The 16,813-nt window shown below is 40.0% G+C and overlaps 1 protein-coding gene across 7 annotated transcripts in view; it reads left to right on the top strand.

Annotated features, from left to right (window-relative positions):
* The first annotated feature begins 2,864 nt into the window (after positions 1–2,864).
* The window catches only part of Nsd3 (nuclear receptor binding SET domain protein 3), a 132,166-nt gene continuing 118,217 nt past the window's right edge, over positions 2,865–16,813 (top strand). For 5 of the 7 annotated variants that reach the window (XM_003462876.4, XM_013144693.2, XM_013144694.2 and 2 more), the window contains exon 1: positions 2,865–3,282. The gene's annotated coding sequence lies outside the window, so the exon portion shown is untranslated. The remainder of the gene's footprint in view (positions 3,283–16,813) is intronic. The other 2 variants (XM_013144695.2, XM_005000418.4) reach the window with 2 other exon arrangements.

Genomic DNA, 16,813 nt, shown 5'->3' with positions numbered 1-16,813 from the left:
ATATGGTTATTTTTAATATTTTTAATTTATTGTTATTTTTTGGAGACAGGGTCTTCTGTGTAATTCAGGCTGGCCTTGAATTTGTGGCAATTCTTCTATCTTAGCCTCCCATGTGCTGGCACTATAGGTGTACCCACCATGCCCACAAAAATATTTAACTCCTCTTTGTTGGACATAGAATCAAACTAGGCTTAGTTGAGCCCTCATTTTTGGTATGAATCAAACTCAGGATCTTTTTTTTTTTATTTATTTTTATTTTTTTTTAAAGCCAGTCAAATTTAGCAGTGGGGGGGTGGTATACCAACTTTAGTGACACTAATGTTAATAAGTTCTGATAACCCACTGCCATCGGACCAGCCATCCACTGCCATCGGACCAGCCCAAACTCAGGATCTTGCACTTGCCAGGCAGGTGCCTGTGCTGCTGAGCTATGTCCTACACCATCTGTTTTAAAAAGATATATTTATAATAAAAGTGTGCTTTCAATACATCTTTAATTTTTGATACTACATAAAGCTCTGGTTTAAAAAGTTTAAAAGCAAGGTGAGGTGGTAGGGCGTGCCTTCTGGTCTTGCCTGCCTAGGAGACTGATGCAAGAGGAAAAGATTAGCCTGCGCAAGACAGTGAGATGAGACTGCTTCTCAAAATAAACGCATAAAGCTAAATAAAAATATGTTAATAGGGCTGGGGATATAGCTCAGCAGCACAACACCTGCCTGGCAAGCACAAGGCCCTGAGTTCAATCCCCAGTACCAATACATACACATACACACACACACACACACACACACACACACACACACACACACACACGTTAATAGTAATGGAACCACTTTCAACGTCACTCTTAGGACTTAACAGGGTTTGCACAGTAACACAGTTGGGTAAACAGGGGCCACATTATTTTTTTCTTTTTATCGGTACCGGGGATCGAACTCACAACCCCCTGCTTGCAAGGCAGGTACTTATGCCGCTGAGCTAAATCCCCAGTCCCCAGGGGCCACATTTTTCTCTGTATGTGATTTAAATTTTCTATTCAACTATTCACATACGTTGAAGAGTGACAAATTGAAAGGCCAGCCTACGCACCAGGAACTCTAGCTACAGGGCTGGACTTGCTGTGTATTCCAGGTTGTCCTTGAACCCACTATGTAGCCCAGGCAGGCCTCCAAGTCGCAGAAATCCTCCTACTTCAGCCTCCTGGGTGCTGGGATTACAAGCGTACACCATTATGCTGGGATTTACCTTTAACATTAACACGGTTTTGTTAAGAAACTAATACACGATTAGTGCCCATTAAAATCACTGATCCACACAAATTCAGGCCTAACCTGGGCAATTCAGTGATTTACTTTTTGGGTAATGGGAATCAGACTCGGGACTTTACCCTTGCCAGGCAGCCACTACACCAGTAAGCTAAATCCCCAGCCGCTGTTAGTGACTTAGCAATATCCTATTTAAAAAAAAAAAAAAAAAAATGGAGCTGGGGATTTAGCTCAGCGGCATAAGCACCTGCCTTGCAAGCAGGTGGTTGTGAGTTCGATCCCCGGTACCGATAAAAAAGGAAAAAAAAAAAAAAAAGTTGGATCTGTAGCTTAGTGTGAAAGCGTTGACTGATCTCATAATCTTTAAATTTCCTGAATGGTATTTTAAGATAAAGCTATCAGGAATTTCTTGTAATGGTATCCAGCAGACCGCGCCATCATGTCTAACTAGAATATGATTTCTAGTAGTGATATGGTTTTGAATTCTCAGAACGGAGAGCAGAGCACACACTGGTTTCCTCGTCTGCCTCCTGCCTGCTTTCTCCTTACGTTCACGTCTGCGCCGCAACGCTGTCATTGCTGCCGGGCCCCAGGAAAAACCCGGACATCTGCACGCCCCCGCAGGTCTCCTTCGCCCAGGCCCTCCTGGCCTTGGGACCTTCCACTGCTTTCCCTGTTTCCCAGTTCATGGAAGGCAGGGACTTAGCGCGCGGCCTCCCGTTTCCCTGCTCCTTGGGCGCGCCAGGAGGACAGAAGCACCCGTGCCTCTCGCTGAGAAGCTCCGGCGGGAGCAGCTGAGAGGCACGTGACTGCGCCCAGCCCCGGCCCGGCGGCCTGGCGGCCCGGCGGCAGCGGCGCCGACGTGCTCGGCGCTACCCACAAGGCCCCGGGTCGCCGGCCGAGCAGGAAGAGCGCGGGGGCTTGCTCTGCGTGGAGGACACCGCCGGCCTCCCAGGCAGTGCGCGGGGCCCCGAGGCCCGCGGCAGGCCTGCCCGGGAGGCTGTCTCCACTCCCGGCCCGGGAGCGAGCACCGAGCTGCCGCCCCGGGTTCACACGCAGGCTGTTCGACAGGAGCCTTCTCTGACAGCTGTCGGGCGGAGACAGCGCGGAACAGAGGCTCCGGGGGAGCCCGCCCCTGGCCAGCCTTCCCGACCCGGCGCCCGCGTGTCGTTCCTCCGGCCACCTCGGGAGCGCGCGGCAGTTCCGCTCTGAGGAGCTCCGCGCGGCGTCTAAGACGCGCTGTTTCTCCTCAGATGAAGGACACGCACGAGCCGTGTCTCGCCTCGCAGGCCCCGCCCCGCAGCCCCGCCCGCCCTCCGTCGGGTTTTGTTTTCGTTTCGTCCCTTCAGTCCCTTCCTGGCCAGGTCTCTGGCGGTCTCCGTCCGTTCCGGACGCGCTCGCACTGCAGCCTTCCCGCCCTCCCTCGCCCCGAGGCCCGAGCCCGGACTGCATTTCCCGGCAGCCGTCGCGGCCCGCGCCCAATGAGGGGCTGAGGATTTGGCGGCGGCGTCCGAGAGCCGGGCGGGGGGACTTTGTGCGCGGCGGCGGCGGCGGCGGCGGCGGCGGCGGCAGCGGGAGCGGCGGCCAGCGCGGAGGCGGGGGTGGAGGCCGAGGCCGGGGCTGTGCTCGGGTGCAGCAGAGGGCGCGCGGAGCCGAGCGACCCCAGCACCCCGCTGCCGCGCCGGGCCGTCACCTCAGGCTCCGCCCGGGCTCCGGCGGCGGCGCGGCGGCCCTAGTCCCGCCGTCCGGCCTCCCACACTACCTCCGTAGCAGCTTCTTTCCTACCGCAGCGCGTCCGGCCGGGCTCGGCCGTGGCCCTCCTCCGTGCCGGCCGCCATGGCAGGGGCGCCCCGCGCGGGAGAAATCTAGTCCCGGGCTTTGATGCGGCCTAGTTTGGGTCTGTCTCCCCCCGCCGTGGCTGCGGCGCCGGCCCGTACACCAGCCCCAGTCCGGGCCTCCGTGTCTCTCCTGTGATCGCGCTGACACGGCCCGGGGGTTAGAATGGAACAAACTGAAGGTAAAGTGCGTGTGTGTGTGTGTGTGTGTGTGTGTGTGTTCGCGCGCGCGCGCGCGCGTGTCGCGAGGAAGGGCATGGCGGGGAGGGGGCGGCCTAGAGACTGGGCAGGGGTGAGGGGTGACCCTGGGGCAGGAGGAGAAGCGGGTGTCCCCAAAGGTTCCAGGAGAGCGCGGAAGGAAGAGCAGATGGCGCGGCGGGGGTGTGGAGGGGCTCGGGGGTGGGGCAGGGGAAGCAGGTTTGGGATGAAGGATGTAGTGGCGCTGAGCTGGGAATTGGGAGTGGAGGTGGGATGGGGGAGGAATAGGAGAGAGGAAAGAGTTAGATTTAGAGAAGATTAGGGACCCGGGTGATTGCGAATTGGGGTGTTCTGCGGGTCGAGTGTGGGAACCAAGAGGCTGGGTGAGGAGGGTAGAATTTGAGGGAAATGGGGTATCTTTTGGGAATCAACGGAGCAATGAAGGAATGAAAGTGGAGGGAAAGATGGGTTAGGAAAAAAAAGGATGAGAAATGATTGATTCCAATCAGGATGCAACCATGAGGATTGGAGATAGACACAGGAAATTGGAAGACCCAGAATTGGGTTAGGGAGGGCAATTAACTGAATGTTGAAAGGGTGAGAAGGATTGATCAGGCGTCACAGAGTGGGAGGGAAAGCAGGGGATGGAGGTAAAGTGTTAGAAGCAGTGCCTTTTGTTCCGTATTTGTGTATTCCTGCCTTTTATTTGGGGCTATAGATAGAGAAGCTAGTGGTTATGGTTGTGATTGTTGTGGAATGGGTGTGTGTGTGTGTGTGTGTGTGTATGTCACTGTTGTGAGGGCAGAGGAGACGTGTTTGTGTTATGGTAGGAAGACAGACATGGTCATAATTTGATGGTTTTGGAGAGGGAAAGAAGACTATTCCGATTTAAAGGGGGCAGGGGCAGCCATGTTTGCTGCCAGACACTGCAGAGTAAATAAATTCCTTTTCCTCGCCACCGACATCAGTGTGAATCTGGAAGGGACTGGCTTACATTGTTAACCCCGCTTCTTTCCATTCATGAACTCTTTTCCCTTACCTCTTGGGTCATTTACAATTATTCATAACCACCAAAGGAAGTAGTGATGTTTTCCATCTTGTGTGTTTTGCTGTTCTCCCCTGTTTTTTCCTCTTCTGGTTGCAAACAAGGCAGAGTGATGAACTGCAGTGTAAGATTTAACCCTTTTTGTAAATTTAAAACGATTTTTTAAAAAAGCTGAAGGATTGTTACTACTCTATTTCAAACGTGATCGTGAAAAGTCTTAAATATTTGATTGGTTTCAAATGCCTCAGAAGCAGTCAACATGTTTTCTGCAATTCTTTAAGTAAACAAGGAAATAGCATCGCTTATTTTACTTGGGGCTGTGCTCTTGGCAAAACACTGTATGGGGATGAGAAGGAGTAGGAAGATCTGTCTGTGGTAGATTACCCGTTTGCATGTTGGAAAATTAGAAATGTGTGTATTTAAAAATTCTGTTTCTGATACCTCTTGCTCATAGGTGGTGGGTGTATGAAGGTAGTACTTTCCTTTTTTTAAATAAATTCTTTGCTTCACTTCTTCCCTCTGCTTTCACATAGCTAACTCAATACAGTTTCCAAATGCCAGTTGAGCACAGTGCAATGATCTATGAAGTAGGCACAAAGTTCTTAAAGCTTCATTGAGTTGCCAGTTTTTTTTTTTTTTAAGTCAAGGCACTCAGTAAAGCTACAGAGTAACTCTTTAATGTATTCAAATGTAACCACTTGTACTATTTTAAAGGCTTAAAGCCGGACAGATTTACGTTAGATGAATAGGTATTAGAATGTTTTATTTTCATATTGAAAAGGATTAAAAATATATGATCTTTTGTTGTTTGATATTTGTAATGGGGTAATCCAGATTTTTTTTTTTTTTTTTTTTTTTTTTGGTCTTTTTCCTTTTTATCGGTACCGGGGATCGAACCCACGACTGCCTGCTTCCAAGGCAGGCGCTTATGCCGCTAAGCTAAATCCCCAGCCCCGGTAATCCAGATTTTAACCCCTTACATTAATATACAAAATGGCCCTCTCAACTCATGTTAAAATGGTAATGTGTTAGACTCAGTTCTCTTACACTATACACTCATTTTATCTGTTGTAATAGTAATGTGCTGTCTTTTACAGACAGTCATGGGATGTGTTCTTGGTTTGTTGGAAAAATTAAACTGAATATTGACAGAACAGTACTTTCTGAGAGTGTTTGTAGAATAAAAACTAAGTGTATAACTTGGAGTGGTTTGACTCAATAATAGCCTGAATGTTTTGAAATTCTGTGAGGACAAGTTCCATTCCAAAAAAGCCATTCTGTTTGTTTTGTTGGAATTTATATTTACAGAGATTTCTTATTTACATTTCCCATTCAACTGACATGTTATTTGTGATTATTTGGTAAGTTATTTGTATGAACTACCAGTGCTATACTTTTTAGGAAAATGAGTATTGTAGATTAAAATCATATTGAAAATTTGAATGAGTGTCTGATTCCCAGGGCAGGTCTCCACTTAATGAAGAAGGGCGCTTAGACACCTACAACCCTACCTGCCTTTTGGTTATCACTTCTGCTACTTGTGGTAATTTCCATTTTTCACTGTAAATTAACAAATGCTCTCTGATTAGATTGAATTTTGAATAAAGGAAATTGTCAGCAAGATTGATGACCATTGTCAAATCTGGTTCTACAGACAGTAGTTTCTGGAGTTTAAAATAATATTCATGATAATCATATTAGTAACTGCCAACATTTGCTATCTTCTTACAGTGTCCTGTGCTGGGTGTCTTACATGTATGATTTCCTTTTATTCTCACAACAGTTTTATTAGTACTTTTACTCCTTTTTACAGGTGGAGAAATTGAGTTTAAGTAATTTAACATCCTGTATGTTATTAAGCATTTAAATAGTATTTAGAACCAGAGTTTTTCTCCTTATGGAACCTGGATATTCCCTCTCTGTCTGTCTCTCTTATACCAGATATTGGACATATTTTTTTCTTTCAGTTTCTTTTCTTTCTTTCTTTCTATCTATCTATAAGGTACTAGAAATTGAACCCAAAGTTAGACTTTTAGGGGAATGAGTTTGAGGGATCTCTGTGGATCTTTACGGATTTTTTTTTTTTTTTTTTTGTATTTTGTTCATCTAATAGCTGCAAAGACAATATATTTACATGCCTCAATGAACTCAATACTTTTATATACCTAAATGAATTGGCCCAAGTTACATTGAAGTTTGTGTTTTGTGTAAAAATTTTTGGCAGAATTTTTCATGTTTTAATAAAATTGTGACTAACCAAGATAGCAGTGAAATGAATAAACAAATCAGGCATTCAATCAGGCTCCTGGAAAGAAAATAAGACACTTGTAAATTTTTTTAAAAGAAACTAAAAATACATAATTGAAAACAAAAAGCTAAAAAAAAGTCGTCAGAGACACTGTTGATTATTTTTTAATTATTTTTGCCTATTAAGAAGAAAATGGATTACTATAGATACATATTTTTTGGTTTCTTTTAAAACAAAAAAATAGTTTTATCTGTTGTAGACACTGAAGAAATTAAAAATTTTAAAGTTTTAAAACAATTTAGAATTTCATATCTAGGCACAAAGTCTGTTTCTCATAACCTATTTTTAGTTTTACTTTAGAAAAAAGCTATTGTTTTTTGAAGAAGCAACTAAGATGACTATTTCTTTGTTAATAAACAACATATCCAGCATTTGCATTTTTAAATAAATGGTAAGCTTTATTGCTACACTCTAATCTTTTATTTTGTTTTGGTTTTTGGTATTGGGGATCAAATTCCTGACTAAACTTGCCAGCAGGTGCTGTGCCACTGATAGGCCTTGGCCCCTCTAATCTTTTTATAAACATTAATAAGGATAAACTTAAGAATTACACTGACTTTATTTTTTTTCAGAGCTTACAGTCTTGTTTTCATGTTTATTGTTGACCTTTCCTGTTTCCTGTGTTACCTTTGCACACTTGCATTAGAATGTTTTACCTGTACAGTATGAATGACAAAAAAGTAAAGGCATATTTTACATTTTATGAAGTTAGAGAATGTTCAGTTTTTACTGAGTGTGTTATCACTCCTAAAGTACAGTTTCTTACTGACAAAATTTTTGAATATGAAAAGGTTCATTAAGCCAGCCTGGTGGCTCACGCCTGAATCCTGACGCTCGGGAGGCTGAGGTGGGAGGATCGTAGTGAGTTCGAGACTAGCCTGGGCTACAAAGTGAGCTCAAGCCCAGCCTGAACTGCATAGCGAGACCCCGTCTCAAAAAAGACAAAAGAAAAAAAAAAGGTTCATTTAAAAAAGAGTCTTGCCATATTTTTAAATTTTAGACATGGATTTTACTCATTAAGTTATGTTGAAGAAAAAGTGAATAAGAAAATAAAAAAAATTACATGGCGGTGTTCATTTTAATTGTCTATAACATTGAAACATTAATAATACTTTACATGGTATAGAGCATCTTCGGGATGTTTGACAGATTTCCCACCTAATAACTTTGTTGTTATTGTTGTTAATGAATCTAGAGAACACAATTATTTGACTCAATAAATGGGTGAAAGGCTGGGGATGTAGCTCAGTGGCACAGCACCTGCTTGACAAGTTGCTAGTCCCTGAGTTTGATTCCTTATACAAGGAAAAAATAATAGGTGAAATTGAGGTTTCAGCCCAGTCCTCAGGCTGAATTAACTGGTCATATTGTAAGTTTGATTAAAGAAAATTAAAGAATGTATTTCCTTTTGCTTTGTAGTTTGTATTGTTTTAATAGGCAGTTGAACATTAAATAACAAATATTTTCAACCATAGGATTTTTTTTTTTTTTTTTTTTGGTACTGGGGATCGAACTCATGACCTTGCACTTGCCTGGCTGGTGCTTGTACCACTGAGTTAAACCCTTGGTCCTAACCATAGGAATTTTTAAAATTTTTATATAAATTCTATGTATACTTCCTAAAATATATAGGTCAGGATTTTATTTTAATTTTTTGATACTGGCGATCAAACTCATGACCTTGTGCTTGCCAGGCCAGGTGCTTGTGCAGCTGAGCTATATCTCTGGCCCTTAGTAGGTATTTTCATTAATGAAACTAATGAAATGAAAGGGTAATTTCCTTGAATTTGATGTGAAGAACAAAATTTAAGTTATCAAATTGATTTGAGACCATATGGAGACTTTCTAGGGATATTAGCAACTCCCCAGACAATAGGGTGCCTCTTGATTCTTGTGTTACCCAACCTCTCTTAGCAATCATAAAAAAAATAATAATTAAAAACCTTGGCCAAGCATGGTGACACTTGCCTGTAATCCCAGCACTTGGGAGGGTGAGGCAGGAGGATCACTGTGAATTTCAGGCCAGCCTCACATACTGAGTTACAGTAAAGGTCAGCCTAAACTGAATAGCAAGAGTGTATCTCAAAACCTTAAAAATTGGCTTTTTAAAAGTTGTATAGCACAACATAATGAAGCATATTATACTTTCATGTATGTCATAAACAAATAGAAGGTAAACATCATGTGCCTGTTACCAGGTAACAAGCCCGATAACAAAAGCCACAGAAGCAATCTCATTGATTTACCAGGTTTTGCACTGATGTTAGTTGGGCTTTAGGCATAAAAGTACACTCTTGTTTCATTTTTTTTTTTTTAAATCACGACCTGACAATGAAACCTGAAACTTTGTAAAATTAGTATGTAATGATATATGTGTATATGCAAAATTTCATAACCATGAAGAAAATACAAAAATGAAATAACTAGATTATAAGTTTTTGCTTGCTTTTGTTTTGATGCTAGGGATTGAACCCTGAAGGTGTTGTATCCTCAGCTCTGTAAATAGAAAGTTTTAGTTATTGTCAAAAGGGATATTTGGGCCATTTAAGGGGGAAAGGAACTATCTAATATCGAGGGTAGGCATTTAGTAATTTGACATTTTAGTGCTTTATTTATGAATGCAGAACAAAATATATTACTAAGTCATAAAAAAGTTCTATGTAAAGTACTGCTCAGAGTTCATTTTGGTAGAATTGAATAACTTGGTTTTGGATGAGCATGTTAACTCTACAAGTGGTTTTTACTTAGAAAAATGCTGATTCATCTATATTGTTAATTTCCTAACTTAAGTATCTTACATTTTATTTCACAAAAACTAGTTGAATTTCTTGTTTTCAAGATAATATAACCACACTAAGTACCTGAGAAGTAATCACTGGTGACAGTCAGTTCTGGAGTCTTCATGCTTTGTGCCTTTTGAGTCTTATCTTTCCTGTAATTTGGTCAGGTAAACGAAATTCCTTCTGCAGTTTGGGAAACTTACTGAATTGTGCTTCTGTGGACTTCTTGATTGTTTTTCATGTTTGGAAAGTTTAAAAGTTGACTGCTGAGGATTGTGATAGTAGAAAAAGTTGAATCCTTTTTTTGCATTGACTGCTTGCAGTATTTCGTAAAACTGCAGTGGTGACTTTGACAAAGACAATTTTTAGTACATCTGCATATGTAAATTAATGCCTTTGTTTGGTTGTTGTAGTTTTGTCACTTTAAACCATATTTTTTAATAATTTCTGTAGAATATCAATTTCTTGCTTTGTTCTGTATCCTTGAGTTTCCTTTTTAGGGATGGGGAGAAGACTGAAAGTTGAACCCCAGGGCCTTTGCAAGTAGCTACATCTGTGGATCTTTCTGTTTATTTTTTAATTGTTTTGGTTTTTTGAGAAGGGTCTTTTTTTTTTAATCGGTACCAGGGATCGAACTCACGACTGCCTGCTTGCAAGGCAGGCGCTTATGCCGCTGAGCTAAATCTCCAACCCCATCAGGGTCTTGCTTTGTACTTGATGTTGGCCTCAAATTCACTATCTGTTCTGGGCTGGCCTCACAGCAATCCTCCAGCCTCGGCTGCTCCACTGCTGAGATTACATGTATGTGCCACCAACCCCAGTTTATTTTTTTAAATTTTGAGATAAAGTCTTGATAAGTTGTCCAAGGCAGAGTTCCAGCTTGCGATCCTCCTACCTCACATCCCAGAGCACTGGGATTGCAGGATTATAGGTATATGCCAGCATGTCCAGTTTCCTTCCTTCCTGTCTTTTTTTTTTTCCCTTCCGTAACAGAGTCTTACTATCACCCAATCTGGCTTTCAAGGCTGGATCTTTGTCTGTCCTCCTGAGTGCTGTGATTATAGGCCTGTGCCACAGTCCTCAGTTCTTAAATTCCTTTCCATAGTACAATAGCATTTTTTTTTTTTTTTTTTTTGTCTTTTTCGTTTTTATCGGTACCAGGGATCGAACTCACGACTGCCTGCTTGCAAGGCAGGTGCTTATGCCGCTGAGCTAAATCCCCAGCCTCACAATAGCATGTTTTTAAAGACTGTAGTACATAAGAAGTTCATTTGTGTGTATTTTTCCTTTTTTTGTTGGTGGTACTAGGATCAAACCCATGCATAGTAGGCAAGTGCTTTGACACTGAGATACATCTGCAATCCTAATATTTTTTAACTTAAACTGAAAGTTAAATGTATTTCTAGTTAATTCTTTCCCCAGCAAGAATAATAATTTAAAATATTTAAAAGGACATGTAGATTGGGTTTTCTTAGATGTATATGATTTGATATTATTTTAGGTTTTTTGAGACAGGGTCTCCCTGTCAGGAGAATTTAGGCTGGCCTTGAACTCACTGTTTAGCCCAGTTTGGCCTCAAACTTGAGGTGATCTTCCTGGCTTAGCCTCTCCAGTGCTAGGATTACAGGCATGCACCACCATGCCCAGCTGATATAATTTTAAAAACATAAATTTGGTTTTATGTGTAGAGTTGTATTCTTTTACTGCTTCATAGTTTCTGTGTTGTTACCTCCCATACAATTAAGCCTTAATTGGGTTGGGGATATGGGTCAGTAGTATAGTTCATTCTTTGCATGCACAAGGCCCTGAGTTCAGTCCCCAGCATGCGCGCGCACACACACACACACAGGTGCCTTAATCATTAGGATTTATTTTATTGAATGATGGAATTAAGGTTTTGAGATATAGATATGAGCATATGTATACTCAAACATATATATATATACACATACCCATAGTACTCTCAACTGCTGATGGTTCTTTTTTCATTTTTTGGTAGGAAATTTGAACTTTTCCAAGGTGGCTACTAGGGTTTTTAAATAACATATTGTATTTAAGGTAGGAAAAGATTGTTATATAGAAATTGAAAAGTAGAAAGTTATAAAGATGATTAAAGTTATCCAAAATCCTACCAGCTGGAAGTTACTACTACTATTTTGTTCTGTGTCCTGATCTATGATTGTACTTTTTCTTCTATATGGTTGTTTCTAAACAAAACTGAAATTGTACATTTATATGATTTTGTAACATTTTATTAATATATTGTGGAGTAAGTGTATTTTGAGATTGTGACTTTGAAACTGACATGTAATTTATTATTGGTGTTATGTAGTGTTTACTGTTCCACTATTGGTGGTCATTTAAGTAGTGTAACTTAAAATTTTTGCATATTATAATTGAATTAACATCTTTATATACTAAAATAATCTATATGATTATTTCACTACAATAAATTCCTAGAAGTAATATTACTTAAAAGATATATGAATGGCTGAGCATGGTAGCACACATCTGTAATCCCCAGTTTCTTGGCAAGCTGAGCAGGAGGATTGAAAGTTGGAAGCCAGTCGGGGCAGTTTAGGTAGACCCTGACCCATATAGAAAACCGAGCTCAGTGCCAGAGCATTTGCCTAGCATATATGAGGCCCTTGTTATAGTCCCAGTGGCTCCCACACATGTAGACAAAAGATGTGTGAACATTTCAAAAGTTTTTCCTACATATCTACAAATTGTTCTCCAGAAAAGGTTTTTTTTTTTTTTTTTTTTTAAATGCAAGGTAAATTTTCCTTATCCAAAATGTTTGACACTTTATGTATTTTTGGATTTTGGGATATTTGCATATCTAATGAGATGACTTTGTTTGTGACAGAATCTTGCTTTGTAGTTCATTCTGGTCTTGTTCACTAGGTAGCCCAGCTGGCCTCAAATGCCTGGCTATCCTCCTGCGTGCTAGGATTACAGGTGTGTGCCACCATACCCAACATAGGATGGGACATGAATCTGAGCAAAACATTCATTTTCATGTTTTTACCTTACACAGCAAGACCACGAAGTGTTTCATTGTTATTTTTATGGTGGTAGAAATGGAACCAAGGGCTTATATAAGCTAAGCATATGTTGTACCACTGAGCTCCATCCCCAGCCCTGAAGGGAGTTTTATACAGTATCTTTAGTGTGCTTGTATTTTGAAGGTTGTCACATGTGCAGAGTTTTTCCACATGTGGCCTCAGGTCAGTGCACATAAAGTTTCAGGTTTGAAAACTTGTTTTGTTTTGTGTTTGACACAGGACTTCACTGTGCAGTTTAGGCTGCACTTGAACTAACTCTGTTACCTGGTCTGGCCTAGAACTCATGGCAGTCCTCCTGCCTCAGATTCTGAGGCAGGGATTACAGTTGTACACTACCACACCTGGTAGAAGCATTTTGGATTTTAGACTTTTCAATAAGAGTGTTCAATCTGTAATACTTCATTGAGATATAATTCACATACCAAACATTTTACCTATTTAAAGTATACAGTAACCATCATCACAGCCTTTTCAGAACATTTCCAAAAATATTCAAACCTATTTAAAATTTTAATATTATAAAGGTATTTGTGTTGTGTTGAGATAGCATTTTGCTAAATTGCTCAGCTGGAATCCTCTTGCCTCAACCTGTCCTGTCTGGTATTGCAGGTGTGCACCACCACAGCTGACTCAAAAAAGCTTTTTAAGAATTGCACTTACCTGTGACTTCTAAAGTACAGTATAAGCCAGAAATAATGGCAAGTATAGTGGCAAACTCCTCCTCCCAGCTAATCTGAAGGCTGAGTCCAAGAGGAATCCTGAGACCAGCCTAGGGCAACATAATAGTGAGAACCCAGGTACAGAAAAAGAAAAAAAGAGTTAAAGTGTACACAATATACAAGAAACAATGTGTGTGGCGCATACTTTATAGAACTTTGTGAGAGATTTTGGAAGGTCTTTCATGAAAAGATCTACCTATGTCCTATGTTAAAAAACCTGACAGCAGTGTGGTGGCATACCAGCTCTTGGGAGGCTGAGGCAGGAGGATCACCACGAGCCCAGAAACTAGTCTGGGCTAGTGAGTTCAGGCCAGCTTGAACTATATAACAAGATTCCCATCTCAAAATAAATATATAATAAAAACAAAACTGACAAAGATTTAGTTTATGAAAAAAGTATGACATAGTTTTTTTGAATTATAAAATTATTTTCATGTCCAATCAAGATACCTATTAAGAGAACTTGTATTGGTTTAAAATATACATCAAAAATATATATATAGTCGTATTGGTTTAAAATATATTTTTTTTCAAGTTTGATTAGAAATAATTCTTTATTGTTTATTTTTTGAGATGTAGCCCAGGCTGGCCTCAGATGGTGATCCTCTTTCTCAGATTTTTGAGTGCTACGATTACCAGCATAGACTACTGTGCCTAGCTGAAACAACTTATTTTATTTTTGTGTTTTATTTTGTTTTGTCTTTTTGAGACAGGATCTCACTATGCAGTTCAGGCTGGCCTTGAGCTCACTTTGTAGCCCAGGCGGCCCTTGAACGCACATTGATTCTCCTGCCTCAGACTCCAGAGTGCTGGGATTACAGGTATGTGCCACCATGCCCAGTTCATTTTTGTTTTTTGAAACAAGGTCTCAAAACTTTGTTGTTCAGACTAGCTTTGAATTTACTCTGTAGTCCAGGTTGGCCTTGAATTTGAGGCACCCCTGCCTTAGACTCCCAAGTGCTGGTATTACAGATGTATGCCACACGCCCACTTGAAACAACTGGTTTCAGAAAACTTAAATATGTGTTGTTTGTATATTTCACTGTAGTAAATTTGTCACCTTATAAAAGCATGATATTGTTTTTATTGAGTGGTTTGATTTGCTCTAATTGACCTTTACCCCAGAAAGCTGTTCTGTTTGCTTTAAGCCAGTTAGCTGAAACCCCGCCCCCCACTCTTTTTTTAAAACTAAGTGGGGAGGGGAGAGCAGTTCTGGAGTTGAGGAGGTTGAAGTTCTGTCCCTAGTTCACCTTATCACTGAGGATCAATATTTTTATCTTCAAATAGAGATGAAAATTCCTATTTCTTGGAGTTAAATGGATTTTAACTGCAAATGCTAGGACCATGCGGGCATATAGGTGATAATAAATACTGTTTTTAAAAACACAAACAGATACACTGGTACTATACATCAGTGGTAGAGCACTTGTCTAGTATGTGCAAAACTGGATTCAATTCCCAGCACAAAAGAAAGGAAAGTGGTGGGAAGAGGGAGGGAAGGAAGGAAGGAGAAAGTGAATTAGAAAGAGGAAAGAGGCTGGATATGGTAGTCCCATGTTTCTGTAATCCCAGCACTCTGGGTTGAGGCAGGAAGACTGCAAGTTCGAGCCCAGCCTCGACTCTTATTGCATAAGTGACAATTTTTAAAAGGGCTGGTATGTAGCTCAGGGTGAAGATTTCGGGTGTAATTTCCAGTACTGAAAAAAAGGAAAAGAAAAATCGTATGTAAATGAACTTGTATTTAATCATATGTTTAATAGATGAAGAAATGAACTCAATTGCCTAAATTCACTTTCATTAGAAATTAAATGTTGAATGTTAACTAACACTTCTCAGTAGGTAAGAGAATTCATCCTGGTACAAGTATGAACATGAAGTTAACTTTCCAGTCCAAATTACTTCCACTGTTGTTTTTACAACTTCATGGTGGCTATGACTGCACCAAAGCTTTAGTGTTCAGATAAAACAAATAGATGATGTAAAATGTGAATATTCGATATGAAGTTCTAGTATCTTTTACTGCTTATTTTGAAAGTAAATAATCGAACCTGAAATACTAAGGTGATAACACTGATGAGCTAAAACAAACCAAATAACACCCAAAATAATCTTGAGGGAAATAAATAAATAGAAAATTTTATTTTAGATATGATGAATTGCTTAGTACTTTAAACATTCATGTAGTTTTTGGCATACATTCTCTTCTGTCTTGTGGGGAATAGAGAATCCAAGAGTATAAGAAACTAAAATTTGAACATTTACAAAATTTAAGAACTGATATCAAAGACTGTTTTACTATAATTTAAGAATTTCACCAAATGTGATGCACACCTGTAATTGTAGCACATGAGGAGCTGAGGCAAGAGGATCATCACAAAATTGAAGTCAGCCTGAACTATGTTGGTATTGAAAAAGTCGCAAAGTATGTGGATGATTTGTTAGTTTACTAAACTTCATAGTAATGGAACAAGATGACTGATTGAAGTTACTTAGTCTGTAGTAATTTTCATTGTGAGCTAGTCTAACCTTTGTTGTAAGAGGCTGGACATTAATATACATTTTCTTCAAGTGATAATAGCATGTCTTCGTTACTGGGTGTGGTCAAGAACAAAGTGAAGACTGTTGTGGCTAAACCAAACGGGGGAACACACAGTGTTTTACTAGTACTTGCGTTGATATAAGCTAATTCAGTAATATGATTTAGTGAGGAAAAATTAAGAGCTGTATAACAACTTAAATATTTTATAATTTCATGGAACAATTAAATGAATACTGTAGTTATATTTGGTTAACATTGCTTATGGTTAAATGAAATAAGATACAGGTTTTTGGGTTTGTTTGTGGGATTTGTTTGTATTTTGTTGATCACTTAACCCCTTACCCTGAGCATCACTTGGACAGTTTCCATTCTGACTATCCCAGGTGTCATTCAGGCAGGTGTCATTTCAACCAGTTGATAGTTGTTCGCATGAGATACAGATTCATCTATTTACTTATTTTATGTCAACTATTTTTTTTGCATGCTTTTAAAATTTAGAATGTATTCACCTTTGTTGTCTGTCTCTAGTGAAATCTGATAGTACATTCTAGTTATTTTATTAATTTGTGTTTATTTGTGAAAAATAGCCTATAGTTTTGTGGCATAATCTGTAAAAACTTATTATAAGTACATTAGATTTCTTTTTTTGTACTTCTCTAGAACTTAGTGATAGTCTTTTACCATATAAAATAGACACATTTAGGACATTGAGTCCAAAGAGGAAGGAAGTGTCAAAAGATCTACAAAAGAGAAAAGTAAAAAAAGAGAAATGTTAGCATATCGGAGAGGAAAAGTGTGTTATGAAATGGAAGGACAAAAAAGTCATCTCCTTATTGTCAACTATTCATAATACAGAAGTGATTGAACTTGAAAAAAGAAACAAAACTAAGAAAATTCCAGTAGTGGTCAATGATTATAATAATTCTATGGATAATGTTGACAGAGTTGGCCAATATCTAATAAGCTATCCTGTAATCAAAAACTGAGGAGAAAATATGACTATAAAATATTTATGTACCTTCTGGACCAAACAATATTGAAATCATTTATTATTCA

This window comes from Cavia porcellus, unplaced genomic scaffold, assembly GCF_034190915.1.
Source record: "Cavia porcellus strain 051 isolate PalLab524CR breed Dunkin Hartley unplaced genomic scaffold, mCavPor4.1 scaffold_29, whole genome shotgun sequence".
NCBI classification, from domain to species: Eukaryota; Metazoa; Chordata; class Mammalia; order Rodentia; family Caviidae; genus Cavia; species Cavia porcellus.
This window is presented reverse-complemented; position numbering and strand designations above follow the sequence as displayed.